General features: G+C 42.5%; 1 long non-coding RNA gene across 3 annotated transcripts in view; it reads right to left on the bottom strand.

Moving 5' to 3' along the window:
- LOC138745497 (uncharacterized) overlaps positions 1–24,512 on the bottom strand; it is a 68,016-nt gene that overhangs the window by 15,549 nt on the left and 27,955 nt on the right. For 2 of the 3 annotated variants that reach the window (XR_011346316.1, XR_011346324.1), the window contains one exon: positions 4,034–4,392. This is a non-coding gene — a long non-coding RNA (uncharacterized lncRNA). Of the gene's footprint in view, positions 1–4,033; positions 4,393–24,512 lie in introns of those variants that run through there. The other variant, XR_011346338.1, reaches the window with a different exon arrangement.

Genomic DNA, 24,512 nt, shown 5'->3' with positions numbered 1-24,512 from the left:
TAGTTTCAAGTTAATTATGGAGAAAGATAGGATTGGGCCTCGGTTGAGATCCTAATTGGAGAAAGGTCAAAGTGAGAAAATGAGAAAGGAAGCATGGAATGGGACGTGTCGTTTTGGGGAAAGAATGTGCTCTGCAAGTGAAAGACCTTTAAGGGTGAAATTTTGAGTTTTCAGAGTTTGCATGTTCCCATTGGATTAAAAGCAAAGCCTAGATTTTGTGGGATATTGGGGATCTGGTTCAGAAGAAGAGAGAAGGTGTATAGCAGGTATAGGCAACTGGAGGAAATGAGGTTCTTGAAGATGGTAAAAATTGCAAGGGAAACCTCAAGAAAGAAATGAAGAAGCCTAACAGAAGTCATGAGGTTGCAAAGAAAAACTTTTCCATATTCAGACATTCATTCCATCGCCTCCATGGCACCGGCAACTTAATCATCATCTCCAATCTCAATCAATTTCTGCTCCTCCAAATTCTTCCTTCCACTTGCATTCCCATTCTTCTTTGAAGATCCCTGCGATTTCGGCTGTTTCTGCAATTCAGAACTATTTGGATTATTTGGTAAAGAGTTAGCAAATGTCAGGGCATCGCTTTCATCCTCAAAAAACTGAACCTGAAAATTACCATAAGGCACTTTCAGTATAGCTGGGTATCTAAAAGCAAATCTATAACCTTTCTTCCATAAAACCGCCTTTCCTGGATTACATTCCTTATGTCTCCTTATAACATCCTGACTCAAATCGGCGTAAAAGAACACTCTGTTACCATGGACCACCAAAGGTCCCTGATTTTGACGAGCTTCATGCACTGCCAGACGTAAAACCATTTTACGGTCTTGATACCACAAATATTGGTTAAGAACCGCTCGTGGAGGTTAGTCTGAGAAAGGTTTTCGCCATATTGCCCTATGCGCTCTATCCAAACTTCAGCCCTTCTGGAAACGCATCCTCTCCTCACAGGTATCCATTTCTGAAAAAAACTTCACCGGATCCATTCCTTCTATGTCCTCCGGCAATCCTACTGTCTTAATATTATTACGCCGATTCTGATTCTCCAATGAAGCAATTTTTTTCAAAAATTCTCGATTTTGCACAACGCATCCCATAATATAAAGTTCCACGTAGTCCATCCTTTCCATATACCTTTCCAATTTGTCATTGCAATCACGAAACGCCCGCTTAATTTCTTTAAATTCATCTTGCACTGTGTCTACCGCTCGCAGACATTTATTTACATCTTCTTTAATTGTAGATACTTCTTCGTAAATATTGGCTATTTTCCCTCTCAATTCGGTCAATTGAGTCTTATTGTCCATAAATCCCTGCATAACTTGTATTGCCATATTATCCATTCTACACATGAAATCTTCGGATAAAGATACAGTAGCATCCCTTTAAACAGTTAAGGCTTTAAAAGTTTGTAAAGGAGGGGATTTAAATCTCTGAGGCCTACCTTCAATAATTCTTGCAGCTTGCAATATTGCTTCCTCTCCTTCCACCATCATTATTAGCATTTCTTCTTTCTCTTCTTGTTCCATGGCGACTATCTCAGCCCGTGCCACTTGGCTGCGGGTTGGAACCCCCCTCCAACCCCCAGACTGGGCGGAAGCCTGCCATTCCTAAAGCCTCACTGTGCATGCCCAGTTCAGTCGGGCCCAGAGGCGTAGATCCTTCAACCCTGCAACAATGGTTATCACGCCGCCGGCCGCACCTACTCTCAGTTGAAAAAACCTATCTACATTTACTCTATCTATCCTTCTCATAATTTTAAATACCTCTATTGAATTTCTCCTCATTCTTCGATGCTCCTGTTTAATCTTCCCCTCTAACTCAGTTCCTGAAGTCCAGGCAACATCCTAGCACAATAAATCTTCTCTGCACCCTTTCCATCCTATTCATATCTTTCCTGTAATTAGGTGACCAAAACTTCACACCTCATATTTGGCCTCAACAATGTCTTATACAATTTTAACATAACATCCCAACTCCTGCATCCAATACTTTGATTTATGAAGGCCATACGCCAAAAGATCTCTTTACAACCCTTTTAACCTGTGGCACCACATTCAGGTAATTGTATGTCTGTATTCCCAGGTCCCTCTGTTCTATTGCACTTCTCAGTGCCCGACCATTTACCATGTATGTCTTTGTTGGTTAGTTCTTTCAAAATGAAACACCTCACATTTATCTGCATTAACTCCATCTGCCACTTTTCAGTCCATTTTACCAGCTGATCAAGATCCCTCTGCAAGCTTGAAAACCTTCTTCACTGTCCATAACACCTCCAATCTTAATGTCATCTGAAAACTTGCTGATCCAATTTACCACATTATCATCCAGTTTATTGATATAGATGACAAACAACAATGGTCCCAGTACTGATCCCTGAGGCACACCACTCGTCACAGGCCTCCAATCTGAGAAGCAATAATCCACCACTACTCTCAGCCTTCTCCAATCCAGCCATCATCGATTCCAGTTCACTACTTCACCATGAATACCAAGTATCTGAATCTTCCTGACTAACCTCCTATGCCGGATCCTGTCAAAGGCCTTACTAAAGTCCATTTAGATAGCATCCACAGCCTTTCCTTCGTCAACTTTCCTGGTAATCTCCCCAAAAATCGCTGTTTGGTTAAACACAACCTACCATGCACCATGTTGATTATCCCCAATCAGTCCATGGCTATCCAAATAATTTATATCTGACCTCTTAGAACTCCTTCCAAAAATTTACCTACTACTAACATCAGGCTCACCATCCTATAACTTGTACGGTTAATTTTGGAGCCTTTTTTAAACAAAATGGAACCATGTGAGATACCCTCCAAACCTCTGGCACCACACTTGTGAAGAAAATTTGAAATATTTATGCCAGAGCCCCTGCAATTTCTGCACTAGCTGCCCTCACGGTCTGAAGGAATATCGTGTCGGGCCCTGGGGATTTATCCACCCTTATTTGCTTTAAGACAGCAAGCATTTTCTCCTCTTTAATCTGTATAGGTTCCATGACCTCACTGCTGGTTTTACTTACTTCCCACAACTCTGTACCTGTTTCCTGAGTGAATACTGATGAAAATAAAAATATTTAAGACGTCCATCCCCCTCTTTATTGACTCCGTACAAAACTAACCACTGATTTTCAATGGGAGCAAATTTGACCTTGATTATCCTTTTATCTTAAAACATGGAGTCAGAAGAGATGATTTATTTGTAGATGGCTTTGAGAATTTGTCACAAAAATTTAATCTTCCTAATTTCCATTTTTTTTAGATATTTACAGATTAGAGATTTTCTGAGAATCCAAGTGACTACTTTTCCATTCTCCCATGATAGTAATTGCTTTGACTTCTTTTCAGTTAAATGCTTGTTAAAGAGGATTCATTTATGGATTAATTTCTAAAATTCATTGCGTTTCTATGAATAAACGTAAGAGTGCTTGGGTGAGCAACTTACAAACTACCAAGTGTTTAAAATTCCTCTTCCATTTGTGCACGTTATTCACTTATTCCAGAGAGTACATACAATACATTTATCCAAAGATAAATTAGCTAAGATTTTTCCTACTATCAACCCTTTACCTGACAGATGTCGTAATGGGATTGCTTCCTTATTTCATATGTTTTGGTCCTGTTCAGCATTAGATTACTATTGGAAAGAAATTTTTAATGCATTTTCCTGTATTTTCTCAGTTGCTATTCAACTTCATCTTTATTTGGTGTGGAGAACAGTTGATTTTTGGTGTCCGATTTCCATGTGATAGCTTTTGCCAGTTTAATAGCGAGAAGATGTATTTTGCTAAGATGGAAGGGCTTTAATCCCCCCCAGTTATGATCAATGCATGAACCTCGAGAAGATTAGATGTAATGGTTTGAAAACTGATGTTAAGTTTAATAAAATGCAGCACATTTTTTTTTCACACTATGAACCATACTGACCAAAATACACACAAACTTTCCCTCTTGAATATACACATTTTCATTTTCTCCCCTTTTCCCCCCTCCCTTCCCTCCCTCCTTCACTCCCCCTCCCCACTCACTCAACGTTCAACATATACAATACATCAAACCCATTAAACAATGTCATCACACAATGCAAATAAACAAGAAATTTGTGTCATCTACTTTTACACACTGGGTCAGTTCATTTTGTCTTCTTCTCCTTCTGTCATTTTAGGCGGCGGAGGTTTAATATTTAATGAATCATACAGTAGTTTAGTATTTTGTATATAACATACGGAGTGATTGTAATCTCTTCCTGAACTTACTTATTTACATATAAGGCAATTCACTAACACACCGTTACTGTTTACCATTTTGGTGGTTTAAGGTGACCCAGAGGCTTTTTCTCTTTTTATAATAGTTTAGGATTAGTTGCAGTTTTATTTTATTTTCTTTTCTGCAGGAACAAAAGATATAATATTAGTTCATTATTATCTGTTCATCATTAGTTCACCATTTTTATTTGAGGATATATTGTAATTTGCCTTTACCTGTCCAGCATATTTTTCTTCTTCCTACACATTTTGTTCAAAATTCAATAAAAAATATTAAATATAAATTATTTGAAGGTGTTTAAAAGATCAGATATACAAGTATTTGGATAGCCAAGGACTTATAAGGGATAGTCCACCTGGCTTTGTTCATGTTAGGTCAGGTTTGATCCATCCTATAGAGTTTTTTTGAGGAAGTTACCAGGAAAGTTGATGAAGGAAAGGCTACATGGTCAACACTAAGGCCTTTGACAAGGGAGGTTTGTCATGAAGATTCAAATGCTGGGTATTCATGGTTAAGTAATAAAGTGGATTTGACAATGGCTGGATGATTGCTTCTCAGACTGGAGTCCTGTGATTAGTGGTGTGCTTCAGGGATCAGTGCTGGGACCAATGGTTTGTTGTCTAGATCAATGATCTGGATGATAATGTGATAAATTGGCTTAGCAAGTTTACAGATGACTCTAAGATTGGAGGTGTTGTGGACAGAGAGGAAAATTTTCAAAGCTTGCAGAGAGATATGGACCAGCTGGAAAAATGGGCTGAAAAATGGCAGATGGAATTTAATACAGATAAGTGTGAGGTGCTGCATTTTGGAAGAACAAACCAAGAAAAGACACACATGGTAAACGGTAGGGCACTGAGGAGTGCAGTAGAACACAGGGATCTGGGAATACTGATACATAATTTCCTCAAAGTAAATGAGGGTAGATTTGATAAAGATATTAAAATTATGAAAGGGATAGAGAAATGTGAACTTCTTCACACAGAGAATTGTGGGAGTGTGGAATGAGCTGCCACCTAATGTGGTGAATGCTGTCTCAATTTTAACTCTTAAGAAGAATTTGGACAGGTACATGGATAGAAGAGGTATGGAGGGCTGTAGGCAGGGTGTCGGTCAGTGGGACAAATCAGAAAAATAGTTTGTCACAGAATAGACGGGCCAAAGGGGCCTATTTCTGTGCTGCAATGTTCTATGGTTCTATTGTTCTATCCAGCTGCTCTGGATAATTCATGAGTCCCCATCCTGGCAAGATTCTCGTGACACTTTTCTGTACCCTTTCCAGATGGATGACATTCTTCGTATTGCTGGGTGACCAGAACTGCACACGCTACCCCAATTGCAGTCTCACCAACATCCTGTGTAGTATCCTGACCTCTCTGCTCATGACCAATGAAGGCAAGCATGTGGCTGGATAGACACTTGAAGGAAATTAACCTGGCACCTTTTATGGTAGAAGAATTGGGGTTGACGCTGACTTAATTGAGCAGGGCCTGTGGAACAAACTTTCATCAGGACAATTCTGAGGAAAGGTCATGCTCTGAAATACCACCTGGTTTCTCTGCTGTTGCTTGACTTGGCTGAGACTAGAACAAGGGGGGAAGAGCCTCAAGATTCATGGGAATAGATTTAGAACTGAGGTGAGGAGGAACTTGTTTTCCCAGAATAATCTGGAATTGTCTGCCCAATGAAGCAGTTCAGGTTGCCTCAATAATTATATTTAAGACGAGTTAGATGGATATTTGCATAGTAGGGGTGTAATGATATGTTTTCTCCTTGTATATTATTCCCTACCTGAGCTGTTGTATGTATGAGGCTGGCCCGCCCACTAGTGACTCATCTCCTATGTCTCCACCTCTTATGACCTGGCCATAAAAGTCGACCTCCCTCCTCCCTTTCGGCATTCCTGTACCTGGATCTGGGCCAGCCAAAGTTTCATGTTTATTAAAGCCTATCCTTCCCCAGCTCTTGTCTTCATGGTTATTGATAGAGCCTATCAAGGGGATTATGGACAAAAGGCAGGTTGGTGCAATTGAGACTATAGCCACATCAGCCATGATTTTATTGAATAGTGGAGTGGACTCGACAGACCAGATGACCTACTCCTGAAGCTATTTGTTATGTTCTTCCATCTTATCCATTTCAGATTCGCGCATTTGCAGTTTTGTTTGTTTTCATAGCTGTGGTTTAAATGGTTACTATTTCTCTTGGTAACAGTTCAATGCTTCATTTATTCTAAATACAATAAAACACCTGGTATATGGAATTCAAGCAAATGGCAGCCTCAAGCAACTGGCAAAAAAATTCGGGAAAATAAATTAAAAAAATAAAATGAGTAAGAATAAAATAATAAGTAAAAAATGTGATTTTAAAATTGTAAAAGTACATGCTCTCTGAAGTAACATATCAACTTTGGTGAAGATGGGAACCAATACTCAGCCAGTGGGTGCCTTGGTCGTGTTTGCTCATAGCAGCTGTTTAAATAAAGTTATGTAAAGCAGCAAAGACGTTGGCCTTGGGTTGTTCTCTTAAAGTGTCTCCTTATCTCTGCTTAGTCAGGGGCATCCCAGTCAGAGACTTTATCTGTAAACTTGGAGGAGGGCAAAGGAGTTAATTATCTATAATGTTATTGCTCGTCTTCCATGTGGCTCCATGGAGGCAGAGGAACCTGAAGATGCAGCAATGGTTAATTTTTTTCAAAGAACATGACTGAAGATAAGGTGATTTAAGGTTTATATATTCATGTGTTTGTTCAATGAAAGTTCAGTGTAATATTTTTGTCTTTTGAACTATTTATTCTTAATACAGGTGCATAAGGCATTGTAAGAGTAAGTCTCAAGCAACCGGAAAATACCCTTATCTGGAATCTACCAGTCCCCCATAGGTGCTGGATATCAGGGGATTTACTGTATTGGGGCACAGTTTACAAGTCCTTCAGCCCACTGATCCTGCACAGATTTCCATGCAGCTATTTATATCAGTCCTCCTCATCCCATTTTATTCTCCCCTCATTCCTGTCAGTCACCACCCCCCTCCCCCACCATTTTCTAGCACTCGATTGCCCTCTAGAGTCCACGTAATCTACCAACTTCCATGTTGTTGGAATGGAGGAGGGAACCAGAGCACCCAGGTGATAACAGGCAAAACAATACAAAAAGGCATCACCCCAGGTCAGGATTGAACTGAGATCTCTGGAGCTGAGAGGACACAGTCCTATCAGCTGTATAGCTGGTGTAGTAGAGTGCTGTTAGAAGTTCTTACCTGCAGAATAAATAAAAGTAGAGCTCCAATATAACTATTCTTTAAATTGAATAGAAATTGACCTGACACCATTTAGTCAAAACAAATCCGTTGGATCGAACTGTTTGCAACCACAAGCTGAATATCTGGTTTCTTTTATGAGGACACATCCTTGTTAATTTGGTTTAGTGGTTTGTTTGGAGGTAAACAAACCTTTCACTAAATAAACACCCAAAATCCCTTTAACCAAGTCCCTGGTGGCAATGACTGCCTGATTGGCAGCTTCCTCTGTGAAAAGTGGTCCTGTGGGTTGGGAATTGTTTAGTCTGGTGTCTTGAAATGTCATGTTCAGTTATTCATTTATCTCTTTTCTAATGCAAGGTTTGCTATCTCGAAAGGATACCTTTTTGCATAAATTCTTATAAATTGAGTTACTTTGGTTTTTGGGCTAACAACTGATCTTTGTTTTAAATAAATGCCTCCATCAGACACACCAAGATTATTTACAAAGCCATTTTACTTTTTACTTCATCAATTGCACTCTTTAAGTTTGTAATCCGTGGTCTGTGTGTCTGGACATTTTGATCTGTTGATGAAACATTGGGACATGGAAACTAATGGCTGGGAGATCGCTTGGCTGAGCACCTTCGCTCTGTCCCCATCTGTGACAGGGAATCTCCCAGTGGCCAACCACATCAATTCCGCGCCCCACTCCCATACTGTCCATCGCCTCCATGGACACCAAGGCCACCCGTAAATTGGAGGTGCAACACTTAATTTTCTGTCTTGGCACTCTCCAACCCGATGGCATTTACATCAACTTCTGTTTCTGCCAGTATGCTCTCTGTTCTCCCACCCTTCCCTTTTTTCCTTCATCTTCTTTCCTCCAGCTCTCCACTCCCTTTCCTCTCCTCTCACAGAGCCATCCCCTCCTCCCCCTTCCCCCTGCTTGCTGGTGTGTCCACCCTCCCTTATCCACCGATTACCTCCTGCTTTGGGACTGGGCTCATTTCCCTGCCTCTCCCCTCCCATTATTTTGTTTGGGCTCCTGCCTACCTTTTTTTCATATCTTAATGAAGGACTCATGCCCAAAATGTTGGTTAGATTTGTAATATAAAGAGCACTGTTTGACCTGCTGAGTTTCTCCAGCATTGTGTTTTCACTTCAAGTATGGTGTCTGCAGACTTCGGTGTTTTAATCCAGAAACTAATGTTGGCTCAGACTAAATGTATTTCTATGACGTGCTTTCAATCCTCTCCCCTCCATGCACGTATCGGTATTAAGTCTGTGTAATAGAGCCAATCCTTGAATTATGCCTTGTCGTTGGACCAAAGTCATACTCTGTCAAAATACAGCAATGTGGCTGGTGCCCATGGAAGCAACCTCCACTTTCTACTGTAACATTAGCAAGATATCTTTAAAGTAAAAGACTGTCTGGTGCTCATTTTATTCTGCAAACGATGAGAGTATGTTATGAGGTGAGACTGAGTAACTTGGACATACTCAATGGTGTTTAGAAGGATGAGGGGCGATTTTGCAGAAAGACATAAACCGATGAAAGGAATAGAAAAAGCAGAAGCAGGAATGTTGCTTCCACTGACAGCTGAGGCTGGAACTGCAGAGGGATTCACTTCAAGGTTCAGGGTAGTAGATTTGGGAGGAAAACCAGTGTTGGGAGGACAGTGTTGGTAGGAAGGGACATTGGTGAGTCAGGTAGAGGTGAAGCATTATAGACAGAAGGCAATGGATGGGCAGACACTAGATTGTGGAAAAGGGAAGCAAGGAAAACAAAGGGGTCAGATGCAGGAAGATGAGTCATGCAGGGTGGAGTGGATGAGTTGAAGGCAAAGGCACCCAGTGATGGAATCTGATAAGAAGAGATGGTGAGAATGGTGGTGTAAAGAGAGAGAACTTAAGGTGCAGGGGAGTGGAAAAAGGAGAGAGCGGAAGAATCCATTGGGGATTTGAGAGCAAAGAGGGGGGTGGAACCAAAGAGGAGGAATGGGTTGGAGTGGGTGGAAAATAGAACAAAAATATGAGGAAGAATGGGTACAGAAGAAGAGAGTGGGGACTCATGACCCAAAATTAGAAAAATCTACGATCCAGCAATTCGTCTTTCCTTCTGCTGTCATCAATAGAGCCAGGTCCCGCATTTTCTCCATTCACTGATTTCACTCCCCCTCCCCCTCCCCTTTACCCCACTCCACATTTGGCACATCATCCTCTGTTATTTCTGCCAGCTGCAATTAGATGCCCACCACCAGGAACATCTACCCCTCCCTGCCCATTTCTGCCTTCTACAGGGATTGTTCTCTTCAGGAGGGAGAAGCAGAGGAGACAGCCCATGGGATGGTGACCTCATCTGTGTATTCAGAGATGTGGAGATCTAGGTTCACAGCAAAAGTGGCCATGCATTTAAATTGGGTTGTAAAGAGGAACATTTGTGATCATTGGGCTGGGGAATTAAGAATAAGGGAAGGAATTCATGTTGCAGTTATGTAAAACATTGCTTGGACTGCACTTAAGAGTATTATATGCAATCCTGGTCTCCCCATTATAAGAAGAGCACAGCCTTGGAAAAGTGCAGAAGGGGTTTATAAGGTGTTACCTGGATCATGTGGTTTGAACTATCAGATGTTTTGGTTACATTTAAGGAAAGACTGGATCATTACATGGATAGGAGGGGACTAGAGGGGTATGGACCGGGTGCTGGTCAGTGGGACTAGGAGGGTGGGGATTTGCTACGGCATGGACTAGTAGGGCCGAACTGGCCTGTTCTGTGCTGTAAGTGGTTATATGGTTATATGGTTATGAGGTTGTACAATCTAGGGTTGTTTCCACTAATGTGTCAAAGACCGAGGGAGGCCCAATAGAAATTTCTGAACTTATGAGAGGCATCGTTACAGTAGAGGGTAGACAATCAGAATCTTATTTTCCAGGGTAAAATTATCAAACCCTGGAGAACATGTATTTAAAATTAGGGAAGGAAAGTTGGAAGGAGATGTGTGAGACAAGGTTTTTATGCAGAGAATGGCAGGTTCTGGGAATGAAAGGTTTATCATATGTTTGAATGTTTGATGTTTCTTGGCCTGTACTCATGAGAATTTAGGATAATTAAGGGGAATCTCATTGAAACATTTCAAATGTTGAAAGCCATGGATGGAGTAGATGTAGATGTAGAAAGGTTGTGGGAGAGTCGAGGAAGAGGGCACAACTTCAGAACTGAAAGGCGTCAGGTTAGAACAGAGATGAGGAGGAATCCCTTTAGACAGAGGGTGGTGAATCTGTGGAATTTGTTGCCACAGGTGGTGGCGGGAACATTTAAGGCAGAGATTGATAGATTCTCAATGAGCCCGGGCATCGAAGGCCATGGGGATAAGGCCTGGCAGTAGAGCTGAGTTGGAAAATGGATCAGCTCTTGACTTATGGTGGGGAAGTTTTGATGGGCTGAAGGGCTCCTATGATTTATAGTCTGAGGTGCCTTGAATGAGTTGCCAGGAATAGTGGTGGAAGCAGATACAACATTTGTGTTTAAGAGACTTCAGAAAATGCAGAGTAACGGATAGTAAGAGGAATGCGCTTAGATCCAATTTAACAAAAATAGAGTTAGCAAGAATGAGGGTGGAATAGTTTATTCCTATGATTTGAAAGGCCAAATTGATAGACATAAGAACATGGACAGAATCGAGAGATATGGTATTATGTACAAGCAATAGAGTTTCAGATTGATTGGGCATATTTTGCAGAGACATCATGGGCCAAAAGGCCTGTTCCTATGCTGAACTGTTGTACGTTCTCAGTTTCATGCTAAGACAATATTTAAAAAGAGGTGATAGAGAGTGAATAGGAAATACTGGAAGCACCTCGCAGGCCAAGCAGTAATTGCAGGAGAAACCGTTCAGTTTCCACAGAACGGAGAAAGAGAGAAAACAAGTTAGCTTTCTTCAGCAAAGAAGGTGGAGAATTGATGGGAGAAGATGAATTAAGGTGAACTCATTGGGGTATTCAAAATGCAGCTCGGAGGCAAGGGATAGATGACGCCCTGAAAACTGAACTTCTATGTTGAAAGACATGTTCCAATGTTCTCTCTTTTAAATTAAAGGAAGTTCGATGGTAATAGGCCATTTCAGCCCATGAGTCCATGTCGCCAAATTTATATCCAATTAATCCACACCCACCCAGTACATTTTGAAGTGTGGGAGGAAACTGGTGCCCCTTGGAATTGAAGTCGGCTGAAAAGTTTTCTGTTTTATCCTTTTTAGGAGAAGCATTTCCTTTTTCTTGAGGTAAAGTTACCAGAATTATCTAAAGCCCTGTCGTAAAACATTCCTCGCATGTCTGGTTTCAATTCAGGAATTTATTTTGATTTAACTGGTTTTTCCTTATCAAGTTTTATATCATCTAATTATGTATTTCCTCCTTCTTTATATAATTTGATTTCTCGCCTTTGTTTTTGTACAGGGTGATGATGGTGGCATCACGAAGATCCTGAGGCAGTTTACCTTGGTCCCAACAAAGCTTGAAAAACTCATGCAGTTTGGCATGCAGAGTTTTGCCACCAGCCTTCCAGACTTCTGGGGGGATTCCATCCATACCTGCTGCTTTGCCACTTTTCAGTTGTTCGATTGCCTTATATGTCTCATCCAGGGTGGGAACCTCATCCAGCTCTAGCCTTAGGGGCTGTTGAGGGAGCTGGAGCAAGGCGGAATCTTGGACTGAGCGGTTGGCACTGAAAAGAGATTGGAAATGTTCTGACCATCGGTTGAGGATGGAGATCTTGTCGCTGAGGAGGACTTTGCCGTCTGAGCTGCGCAGCGGGCTTTGGACTTGGGGTGAGGGGCCGTACACAGCCTTTAGAGCCTCGTAGAAACCCCTGAAGTCGCCAATGTCCGCGCTGAGCTGTGTTCGTTTGGCGAGGCTAGTCCACCACTCATTTTGGATCTCCCGGAGTTTGCGCTGAAGATGGCTGCATGCGCGACGGAAGGCTTGTTTCTTCTCTGGACAGGACGGCTTTGTAAGGTGAGCCTGGTGGGCAGCTCGCTTCTTTGCCAGCAGCTCCTGGATTTCCTGGCTGTTTTCGTCAAACCAGTCCTTGTTTTTCCTGGAGGAGAAGCCCAGTACCTCTTCAGTGGATTGCAGTATGGTAGTCTTCAACTGATCCCAGAGGGTTTCAGGGGACGGGTCCGTGAGGCGGGTTGCATCGTCGAGCTTTGCTTTTGAGGTTTGCCTGGAAGTTTCCTCTCGCTTCGTCTGACTGCAGGTTTCCAACATTGAACCTCTTTCTGGGGGCTTTATTGTTCCTGGGCTTTGGTTTGAAGTGAAGGTTGAGCTTGCAGCGAACCAGCCGGTGGTCAGTGTGGCATTCCGCGCTAGGCATGACCCTGGTGTGGAGCACATCTCGTTTGTCACTTTCTCGCACCAGGATGTAGTCCAGGAGGTGCCAGTGTTTGGATCGGGGATGCATCCAGGTGGTCTTAAGGCTGTCCCTCTGCTGAAAAAGGGTGTTTGTAATGACAAGCCGCTGTTCTGCGCAGAGCTCCAACAGGAGGCGCCCATTGTCGTTGCACTTGCCGACGCCATGCTTGCCCAGGATTCCTGGCCAGGTTTCTGAGTCTTTGCCGACACGAGCGTTGAAGTCGCCCAGGATGACAACCTTGTCGGCTGTAGGGGTACGTTGGATGAGGTTGCGCAGGTCGGTGTAGAACTTGTTCTTTTCTGCTGGTTCCGCCTGGAGGGTTGGAGCATAGACACTGATGAGGGTGATGTGACGCTTGTTTTGAAGTGGGAGTCGCATGGACATGATTCGGTCCGAGAGGCCTGTCGGAAGGTTTTCGAGTTTGGAGGCAATGAAGCTCTTGACCATGAAGCCTACACCAGATAGGCGTCGTTCATCCGAAGGCTTGCCAGACCAGTAGAGTGTGTAGCCCGCGCCGCGTTCTTGGAGGCTGCCTACATCTGCCAGGCGGACTTCACTGAGAGCGGCTATGTCGATGTCAAGTCTGAGGAGTTCATGTGCAATGAGGGCAGACCGACGTTCAGGTCGGTGGCTGTCAGCCTTGTCTAGCATGGTTCTGATGTTCCAGCATGCTAGCTTGAGTTTGTGAGCATCTTTTGAGGGGGAGGACGTGGAGGGGGAGGACGTGGAGGGGGAGGATGTGGAGGGGGAGGACGTGGACCTGTCCTCAGGCCTGCGCAAAGGAGCTTTTAGGTGGAGTGCAGTGCGCGCAGTACTGGCCCCACCCTTTACACCCATGGTTCGTGTGCTGTGGCCAAGCAAGCTGGGACATGGCAGCGAGGTCCTTGGGTCGTAGGCTCAAACTACAGGGGAATCACGTTGCTCTCCATTGCAGGCAAAATCTTCGCTAGGATTCTACTAAATAGAATAATACCTAGTGTCGCCGAGAATATTCTCCCAGAATCACAGTGCGGCTTTCGCGCAAACAGAGGAACCACTGACATGGTCTTTGCCCTCAGACAGCTCCAAGAAAAGTGCAGAGAACAAAACAAAGGACTCTACATCACCTTTGTTGACCTCACCAAAGCCTTCGACACCGTGAGCAGGAAAGGGCTTTGGCAAATACTAGAGCGCATCGGATGTCCCCCAAAGTTCCTCAACATGATTATCCAACTGCACGAAAACCAACAAGGTCGGGTCAGATACAGCAATGAGCTCTCTGAACCCTTCTCCATTAACAATGGCGTGAAGCAAGGCTGTGTTCTCGCACCAACCCTCTTTTCAATCTTCTTCAGCATGATGCTGAACCAAGCCATGAAAGACCCCAACAATGAAGACGCTGTTTACATCCGGTACCGCACGGATGGCAGTCTCTTCAATCTGAGGCGCCTGCAAGCTCACACCAAGACACAAGAGAAACTTGTCCGTGAACTACTCTTTGCAGATGATGCCGCTTTAGTTGCCCATTCAGAGCCAGCTCTTCAGCGCTTGACGTCCTGCTTTGCGGAAACTGCCAAAATGTTTGGCCTGGAAGTCAGCCTGAAGAAAACTGAGGTCCTCCATCAGCCAGCTCCCCACCATGACTACCAGCCCCTCCACATCTCCATCGGGCTCACAAAACTCAAAACGGTCAACCAGTTTACCTATCTCGGCTGCACCATTTCATCAGATGCAAGGATCGACAATGAGATAGACAACAGACTCGCCAAGGCAAATAGCGCCTTTGGAAGACTACACAAAAGAGTCTGGAAAAACAACCAACTGAAAAACCTCACAAAGATAAGCGTATACAGAGCCGTTGTCATACCCACACTCCTGTTCGGCTCCGAATCATGGGTCCTCTACCGGCACCACCTACGGCTCCTAGAACGCTTCCACCAGCGTTGTCTCCGCTCCATCCTCAACATCCATTGGAGCGCTTACACCCCTAACGTCGAAGTACTCGAGATGGCAGAGGTCGACAGCATCGAGTCCACGCTGCTGAAGATCCAGCTGCGCTGGATGGGTCACGTCTCCAGAATGGAGGACCATCGCCTTCCCAAGATCGTGTTATATGGCGAGCTCTCCACTGGCCACCGTGACAGAGGTGCACCAAAGAAAAGGTACAAGGACTGCCTAAAGAAATCTCTTGGTGCCTGCCACATTGACCACCGCCAGTGGGCTGATAACGCCTCAAACCGTGCATCTTGGCGCCTCACAGTTTGGCGGGCAGCAACCTCCTTTGAAGAAGACCGCAGAGCCCACCTCACTGACAAAAGGCAAAGGAGGAAAAACCCAACACCCAACCCCAACCAACCAATTTTCCCTTGCAACTGCTGCAATCGTGTCTGCCTGTCCCGCATCGGACTTGTCAGCCACAAACGAGCCTGCAGCTGACGTGGACTTTTTACCCCCTCCATAAATCTTCGTCCGCGAAGCCAAGCCAAAGAAAAAAAAATATAATTTGACATTTCTCAATTGGTATGATCATGGTATTCAGTGTTTTTGGGACTTGTTTGTTGACGGTTGTCTCATGTCATGGCTATGTCCCCTAGTTCTAGTTTCCCCCAGTGATCAGCAAAGGTTTAATTTACCAAATTCATAATTTTTTTTAGATACTTGCAGATCAGAAATTTTTTACAGGTTCGATTACCAAATTTTCTCATGGCTTGTGAATCTAACATGCTGGATGTAATTTTCAAATTACCACCCTCCTGGAAGAGTTTAATAACTTTTAAATATGATATGCTTTCAAAATTGCATCAGGTTTCCTTCGATAAGATTAAAAGAGCATGCGGGCATGATCTTCAGTTTTCTCTCTCAAACAAAAACTGGGATTTGATTCTTAAATTAGTTAACACTTCTTCAGCATGTGCTCGACATTCTCTTATTCAGTTCAATGTTGAACATTGGATTTATATATCTAAATTATCCCATATATTTCATGATCTGAATCCCTGATGTATGTCACAACAGGGAAGCAACCTTGACATATATATGTTCTGATCTTGTTGAGCGCTTGAACCTTATTGGAGGGAGATTTTTTTGTGTTTTCTCAATAATATAATCTTGAACCTAATCCTTTAATGGCTTTGTTTGGAATGTTATTAGATATTAACGATCATCAAGACATACTATTTACAATTCTTTGGCATGAAGAGCGATCCTACTGAGATGGAAAGATTCTGTTCCACCCACTAGTACTCAGTGGTTATGTCATGCCATGTCTTGTCTGGATTTAGAAAAGATCAGGTGTTCCGCATTGTATGCAAACATTAGTCTTTATAAAATTTGAAGTCGTTTTATGGACTATTTTCATGCTCATTAAATCAGTCTTGATCATTGAATGTATTTATTTATGTACATGGTTTTTCCTTCCGTTACTAATGTCTTATAGATCCAGCAGAACTATATTACCTTTAATTTTATATCAAAACATTCCAGGTTTCTTCGGTATGGGGTTAGAGTTCTTTTCTTTGTTTTTTGTCATTTCTGACAATGTTGTCTGGGGAAGGGGTAGATCGTTATTGTTTTTTTTTGGAAATGTACTTATATTCTTCATATTTGGTAACCTTGTGTTCTCTATGCAATGTGTGCTTGCTATATAAAACTCAATAAAAAGATTGAAAGAGAGAAACTGGAGCCCCCATAGAAAACCCATGCAGACACAAGGAGAACATATAGACAGCGTGGGATTCGAACCCTGTCTCGATCACTGATGCTGCAACATCATTGCATTAACTGTAATTCTAACCATGCCGCCCCTAAAGTTGGTTAGTTTTAAGAAATTTATTGATTTGTCAGTTATTGATTCACAGGCTTTCAGCGGCCTGTTAAAGGAGTCAAAGATGGATTATTTTAAAAACTTGCAACTGCGGGGTAGGGCCCAAGATGGTGGTGCTTGTGTTCGGCTATGGCCACGAGGGGTTACAGACTCTGGAAAAGTAGAGGACAGGGCACCGGAAAACAGGGAGACCATTCCCCAGGTTGAGAAGGGCAAGCAGAGGAGACAACCCTATGGGACAGTAACCATGGTGCAGTGAGGAGCTCTGAGGCTGAAGAACACAGGCGATGAGCTGTTGTTGACTAGTGGGTGAGAAACCTATCCACCAGCCTGTGGACTGCTGGAGACTGGCTCGAATCTGGCTGAAGTGGTACCAGGTATCAGAACAGGGTTGCAAGAGGGTGCCGAGGGCCTCCTGATCATGTCTGAGATTTGGATCTGGAGCTCGGGTTTCGATTTTTGGACTGAAGGCTGTGTGGTTGAGGAGGCTGCGGAAGCACTGGAGGCAAATCCATGGACATTCAATGTCTCTGGGGAGAACTCTCTTTTGCTTCTCTTTCTCAGGCTGTAAGGGGAACCGGGCAATTTGAGCTGGTGGTGAATATTTGTCTGCCTTATGATAGACTAAAGGAAATTTTATGTAATATTACATTTTCTGTTTTATTAGCAGAGAATAAAAAAAATCTTGAAATCTTGAAAATATGGGGGTCACAGCTATGGAAACAGGCAGTGCAAGGTTATTATAGTGCTAGGGACCCAGGTTCGAATTTGGTGCTGTCTGTAAGGTGTTTGGACATTCTCCCAGTCATCTGTGTAGGTTTTCTGTGGGTGCATGATAGAAAGTTAGAGGGAGGGAGGAAAATTAAACTCCCCCAATCATTCCTAAGTCCATTGTCAGTGTGAGGCCAAATATAAGTTTAAGGAATGACATGTCACATTCCTGTTGGACAGCCTTAAAACTAACAGCATGAACATTGCTTTCTCTAATTTTAGGTGACCCCCACCCCCTCTCCCCAACCCTATCGGGTTCCACTGTTTACCTACCTTTGTACATATTTTATTTCCCATGTTTCTAACATTTCTTTACTCACACCCCCCCTCCATTCCTTTCTGAATAGTTTCTCCCTCTACCTGTCTCTCCACCTCTTCCCTTGCCTCGTCCCTTACCATAGCCAATTAACACCTTTTGTTGGTCTGGATTTGTCCTTCAGTCAGCATTCTCTGAATTCTGTGAGTTCCTGAGATTTCCTGGTTCTGGCTTATTCTTCTTATTCCCTGAAGAAGGGCGCAGGCCCGAAATGTCGGCAATATATCTTTGTCTCCTATGGACACTGAAAAGATCGGCTGAGTTCCTCCTGCATTTCAATGTGTTTTTACGACAATCACGGTGTCTACAGACTTTCCTGTTTCACTCTCTCCATCTCTCACAACTTCTGTTCTATCACTTCTGGGCACACCCCCCCCCTCCAATTTCTTTCCCCCTTTATATCTATAATATTACACCCTTCCTTGAAGGCTTGATAAAGGAATGTTGATTAACTGTTTCCACCCATGGATGCTGCTGAGTTCCTCCAGCAATTCTTTCTCTGCTCAACAAACCTGAGCTGTTTTCTTAGCACGCTTCCTTTCAATTTGTGCTTTGTCAGTGGTAGAATGATCTACAGGGCTTTTGATATGTTCATTGAATGACATCCAGGACTGTTTCCAGCTATCCATGATAACATTGCTAATGTACGCAATATTTGAAATAATTGGTTATGACTTTAGCTTATAAACATTTCAGCATTCCCATGCCAAGAGGAATTTCTAAACTGATACACTGCATTGTGGGTCAAATACTAATGTTGAGATAAAGTCATCAAGAGAGTGAAATTCAGTGAGAAAGTGAGAGAGGGGAAGAGAGAGAGAGAGAGAGAGAGAGAGAGAGAGAGAGAGTGAGAGAGAGAGAGAGTGTGAGAGAGAGAGAGAGAGAGAGAGAGAGAGAGAGAGAGAAAGTAGAAATCAGATAAAAGGGAGATTTATTTAGGAGGATAATATAGGTAGAGAAAAAAAGATTCAAATTGTTAAGAGTGTTAAAGCCAGAGAGAAGGACGGAGAAGAGGATTTCAGATATCGAGTGTAAGAGAGATTTGTGATCTAGAATCATCACAAATTTCAGAAACAGCTATTCAGTTTTATTAGTGAGGTCGTGTTCTAAAATGTAAAGGTAGAATTTTTAACATTTTTTAATTTAGACATATAAAACGGAAACAAGGTATTTCAGCCCACAAGTCTGTAGTGCCTAATTTACACCCAATAAACACACCCCCATTAAGTTTTGAACAGCTGGGGAAAACCGATGCACATGCGAGAGAACATACAAACTCCTTACAGTTAGCATGGTATTTGAATGCCAGTCCCGATTGCTGGCACTGTAAGGGCGTTGCGCTAACCGCTACACCAACTGTGCCGCCCTATGTGTGACGGAGTTCACAATTAATTTATTAATATGGTATCTTTGGGTAGGATGCTGAATTCATGGATTAAGATTCAAAGCAAAATTAATTTGGGATTTAATATTCACTGCAAAAAAAAAAGTCAAAATCTGTATTCTTCTATTTCAAAGGACAAATGATGACAAAAATACATTATGGCACAATTCCATCTGTGCATGATGCGATCTAAATACATAACATACGTTCTTAAGAAATAGGAGCCATCGAGCCTGCTCTGCCATTCAGTGAGGTCATCTGATGATAGTCTCATCTCCACTAACCTGTCTTTTCCCCATATCCTTTAATTCCCCAACTTTGTAAACATTTATCCAACCTTGTCTTAAATATATTTACTAAGGTAGCTTCCAATGCTTCAATGGGCAGTGAATTCCATAGATTCACTGACCTCTGGGAAAAGCAGCTTCTCTTCATCTCTAACCTAAATCTACTATCCTGGATCTTGAGGCTATGTCCCCTAGTTATAGTTTCCCCGAGCAATGGGAACAAATTAACTATCTCTATCTTAATTACTGTATGTCTTTCATAATTATATAAATTTCTATAAGATTTTGTCTCATTCTTCTAAATTCCAGCAAGTACAGTCCCAGATGACTCAATTTCTCCTCATAGGCTAGCTCCCTTATCTCTGGAATGAACCTGGTGAACCTCCTCTGGATCACCTCCAAAGCCAGTGCACCCATCCTCAAGTAAGGAGACCAGAACTGTACATAGTACTCCAGATGCGGCCTCATATGTATATCCTACTTGTCAGCTTTGAATATGGGGAGGGCTGTTAATGGGCATTCAAGGCACCAGATTCAATTGCTGTCTGGAGACATTAACTCTGACCACACAGTTCGTTATGCAATGAAGCAATTGTTGAGTGCACAAATTTGGGACAGTCCATCCTTCACTTGGGAAGAATGTGACTATTTGTAGATTTCTGACATGCAAGCCAGCAATTCACATTCACATCTGGGAGATGAATTAAGGTTATTGTTGAGAAGTCAGTCAATAATTCTGTTGAAAGTTTCTCATTGATATTCGTGAAGAGACTTCCAATATCTGCAATATTTTGATTTTGGATTTTGGTGGACAGTTTTGGAATTAAGAATATTTTCCAGTATTTCTTCACACATTTTATCCAGCCCTTTTTTTTTACCATTTGAAATTAATGCAAGCTGGATTGCAACAGTAAGGTTCCCTTGCCTTTAGTTCACAAAGTTAAACAGTAGATGATATTTTTCCCTTATCACAGAAAAGAGTAAATGATTATGACTCTGGCCAATGTGTCTAATCATTGCAAAGGTATGAAATAATTTTACTCAAAATGTTATTCAGGAAAATATATTTAATTAAAGCTTCATTGTTAGCATGTTACTTGAGTTGTTTGTCAACTAAGAAAAATTAATAATGCAATTGGGCTGCATGGGGTTAGTGTAGAGGTTTCTCTTCTTTCTTTGGCTTGGCTTCGCGGACGAAGATTTATGGAGGGGTAATGTCCACGTCAGCTGCGGGCTCGTTTGTGGCTGACAAGTCCGATGCGGGACAGGCAGACACGGTTGCAGTGGCTGCAGGGGAAAATTGGTTGGTTGGGGTTGGGTGTTGGGTTTTTCCTCCTTTGCCTTTTGTCAGTGAGGTGGGCTCTGCGGTCTTCTTCAAAGGAGGTTGCTGCCCGCTGAACTGTGAGGCGCCAAGATGCACGGTTTGAGGCGAGATCAGCCCACTGGCGGTGGTCAATGGGACAGGCACCAAGAGATTTCTTTAGGCAGTCCTTGTACCTCTTCTTTGGTGCACCTCTGTCACGGTGGCCAGTGGAGAGCTCGCCATATAACACGATCTTGGGAAGGCGATGGTCCTCCATTCTGGAGATGTGACCTACCCAGCGCAGTTGGATCTTCAGCAGCATGAATTCGATGCTGTTGGCCTCTGCCATCTCGAGTACTTCGATATTAGGGATGAAGTCGCTCCAATGAATGTTGAGGATGGAGTGGAGACAACGCTGGTGGAAGTGTTCTAGGAGCCATAGGTGATGCCGGTAAAGGACCCATGATTCGGAGCCGAACAGGAGTGTGGGTATGACAACGGCTCTGTATACGCTAATCTTTGTGAGTTTTTCAGTTGGTTGTTTTTCCAGACTCTTTTATGTAGTCTTCCAAAGACGCTATTTGCCTTGGTGAGTCTGTTGTCTATCTCGTTGTCGATCCTTGCATCCGATGAAATAGTGCAGCTGAGATAGGTAAACCAGTTAGTGTAGAGGTTAGCGCAAAGTTATTTACAGTGCTAGCAACTTGGTTTCGAATCTGGTGTTGCCTGTAAAGAGTTGGTATATTTTTACTGTGTCTATGTGGATTTCATTTAGGTGCCCTCGTTTCATCCCCACCCTTTAAACAAAACTATAGGGGGATTGTAATTTAATTAATGTATTTGGGGGGCATGGGCTCATTGAGTGGAAGGGCCTGTTACCAGGCTGTTCGTCTAAATTTTAAAAGAATAAGAAAAGTGGAAGTTATATGTTCTTGTCCTCCATCCAACTCTTGGTATCTGTGAGGAGTTTTATTATGTTTCTTCCTCTTCTATTTAAAAGAACACAGACCATGGCCTTTGGTCGTCAAAGTCTGAGAGAATAGTTCATGATATTTAACTGCACTAACCAGTTTGGGCAAAATAACAGCAGGTAGCATGAAAACATGATATGCTCATGTTAGCTTTTACCTGTTAGCCTGCATTCATCCACCTCCCCTCTCCTCCCACCTTTTTATTCAGGCTTTTACCACATTCCCAATGAAGGGCTCAGGCCCGAATCGTCAAAGGCCTTTTATTTCCCTTGAATGCTGCATGACCTGCTGAGTTTCTCCAGTGCTTTTGTGTATTGCATCGACCACAGTGTCTGCAGATTTTCTTGTTTAACACCATATGCTCCTTCTATTGAGTTGGTATGAAAGAATAATCAATATAACAGTGAATGTTTTATTTCTACTCATTTGTGGGGTGTGGACATTGCAGAGTCAGGAAACATATATTGCCCATCCCTCATTGGTCCTTAAAACAAGTAACTTGCAAGATCATTAATGGATCAACCACATGGCCACATGATCTAGAGTCACATTAAGGGCAACATATTTCCTTCCCCGGAGGGCTTAGTGGTGCAAAATGAATTTTTACAACAATCCAGCTGTTTCATGGTCATAATTACAGGTTTTTTTTCTTAATTCTGGTTAATTTAATTAACTGAATTTAAATTCCTCAGCTGCTGTGGTGGGATTTGAACTCATGTTCCTGAATCAACAAGCCAGGCAGCTGGATTTTAGCCTAGAAACTTAATCACTCCACTACAATACACATGTAAAAGACTGCTGCCAATATTTCTTGCAATCTCCTGATTTAAAAGTCGCTTGGAATAAGGATATATAAATCTTAACTGCACCCAAGATAGTTACAGTCTTAAGATTAAATTAGGGAATAAATTACAAATAATGCTTTGGTTGTTTTTCTTTGTTCACTGTTTCTGATCAATGGATCTTAAAGTATGCTTGCTGTTGGTTCTTCACTCATAGTTTCTAATAGCCATTCACTAGTTTACTAATTCGTTGATTTGAATGGGTGCATTTAGACAAGTTGCTTCAAACAAACAACTATGAAAGCATTCCACTGGAACAACTAATGAAATACTGTCTGGGCAAATCAACCAGGGTTCAAGTGAGAGTTTATAAGATGGATGTGAACTTTTGTGCATTGTTTCGTTCTATTCGTGTTTTGTTGGGATATGGGTAATCGCTGTCAATGGCAGCATTTATTTCTCACTCTTAAGTTTCTTTTGCAGACTTAGTGGTGGTGAGCCACCTTCCTGAAATAATGCAGTCTTCCTGGTGAAGATGTTGGATAGGGCGCTCAAAGATTTAGACCAAGCGAAAATGAATGTCAGGGATTTACCTCTAAGTAGATGCTGTGGGGTTTGGAGGGAAGCCGGCAGAGGTTGGTGTTTCCTTGCACCTACTACTATATCTTTATTGCTTTCAGAATTAGAATGAAAATCAGAATTTAGTGTCATGAGCATCCATCACAAGATGTGTTGTCCTGCAGGTGCAAAAATTGCTATAAATTGCATTTTTATAAAGAAATAAATACGAGGAAAAAAGGTGAAAAAAATGAAGTAGTGTCTGTGGTTTATTGTCCATTCAGAAATCTGAGGGCAGCGGGGAAGAAGCTGTTTTTGTACCGTTGAGTGTTTGTCTTCAGGCTCCTGCACCTTGTTCCTGACGGTAGCCATGTGGAAAGGGCATAGACTGGGTGGTGAGGGTCCTTGAAGATAGAGGCTTCTTCTTGAGACACCACCTCTTGTAGTTGTCTTTAATGGAGTGAAGACTATTGCCCATGATGGTGCAGGCCGAGTTCACAACTCTCTGTAGCCTCCTCCTGTCCTGTGCATTGGCACTTCCATATCAGAGAGTGATGCAAACACGACATACCTGAAGAAATTTGCAAGAGTTTTTGGTAACTTATCAGATCTCCTTAAACTCCTAACAAAGTATTGACGCTGGCGAGCCTTCTTCATTATAGCATTGAGGCTCTAAGATAGATCTTCAGAGATGTTGACACCCAGGAATTTGAAGTTCTTTACCCAATTCATCGCTGATCCCTCAATGAGTATCGGCTGGTCTTCTCCTGAAGTCCACAATTAATTCCTCAGTCTTGCTAACATTGAGTGCAAGGTTGTTGATGTGACACCACTTAATAGCTGATCTATCTCACTCCTATATGCTTCCTCATTTCCTCAAGTGATTTTGCCACTTGGTGGTAGAACTTGTAGGATAGGAAGGTTCTATTGCAGAGAGGTCACAGTGAATATTATGATTGATACACACACAATAGCTATCGGGCACTAATGGTGAACATTTAGCGTGGCGAATGGTGTGCCTTTTGCTTAGATGGTGCCGAGTGTTTTGCTGCAAAACTGCTGTGAATTGAAATTGATTTCAACCCTAATAAATGAAGCTTTAACACATGATATTAGATTATTGGGAATGTTTTGTAGCTCGCTCTTTGATATTGATTCGTCTTTTTAAATTGTTGCCAATCTCTTGGAACTGTCCTGGTGTTTGCAGAAATTAATGATTGATTCCTCGACATCCTCGTAAGCATCAAGGGAGTTGGAAGCCATAGATTAGAAGGAAAACATGATTTTCTTTCAACCCTTTCTTCGATGTTTAAATTAAACATGGGAGCATGGGAGTTGGGGCATCATATTAAAACCATACACGATGCTGGTGAGACTGTGCTCAGAGTATTGTCTGTACTTCTGGTTGCCCAGC

The sequence above is a fragment of the Narcine bancroftii genome, chromosome 1 (assembly GCF_036971445.1).
Source record: "Narcine bancroftii isolate sNarBan1 chromosome 1, sNarBan1.hap1, whole genome shotgun sequence".
In the NCBI taxonomy this organism is placed as follows: Eukaryota; Metazoa; Chordata; class Chondrichthyes; order Torpediniformes; family Narcinidae; genus Narcine; species Narcine bancroftii.
Note: the sequence above shows the minus strand (reverse complement) of the source record. Positions and strands in the feature narration are given on the sequence as shown.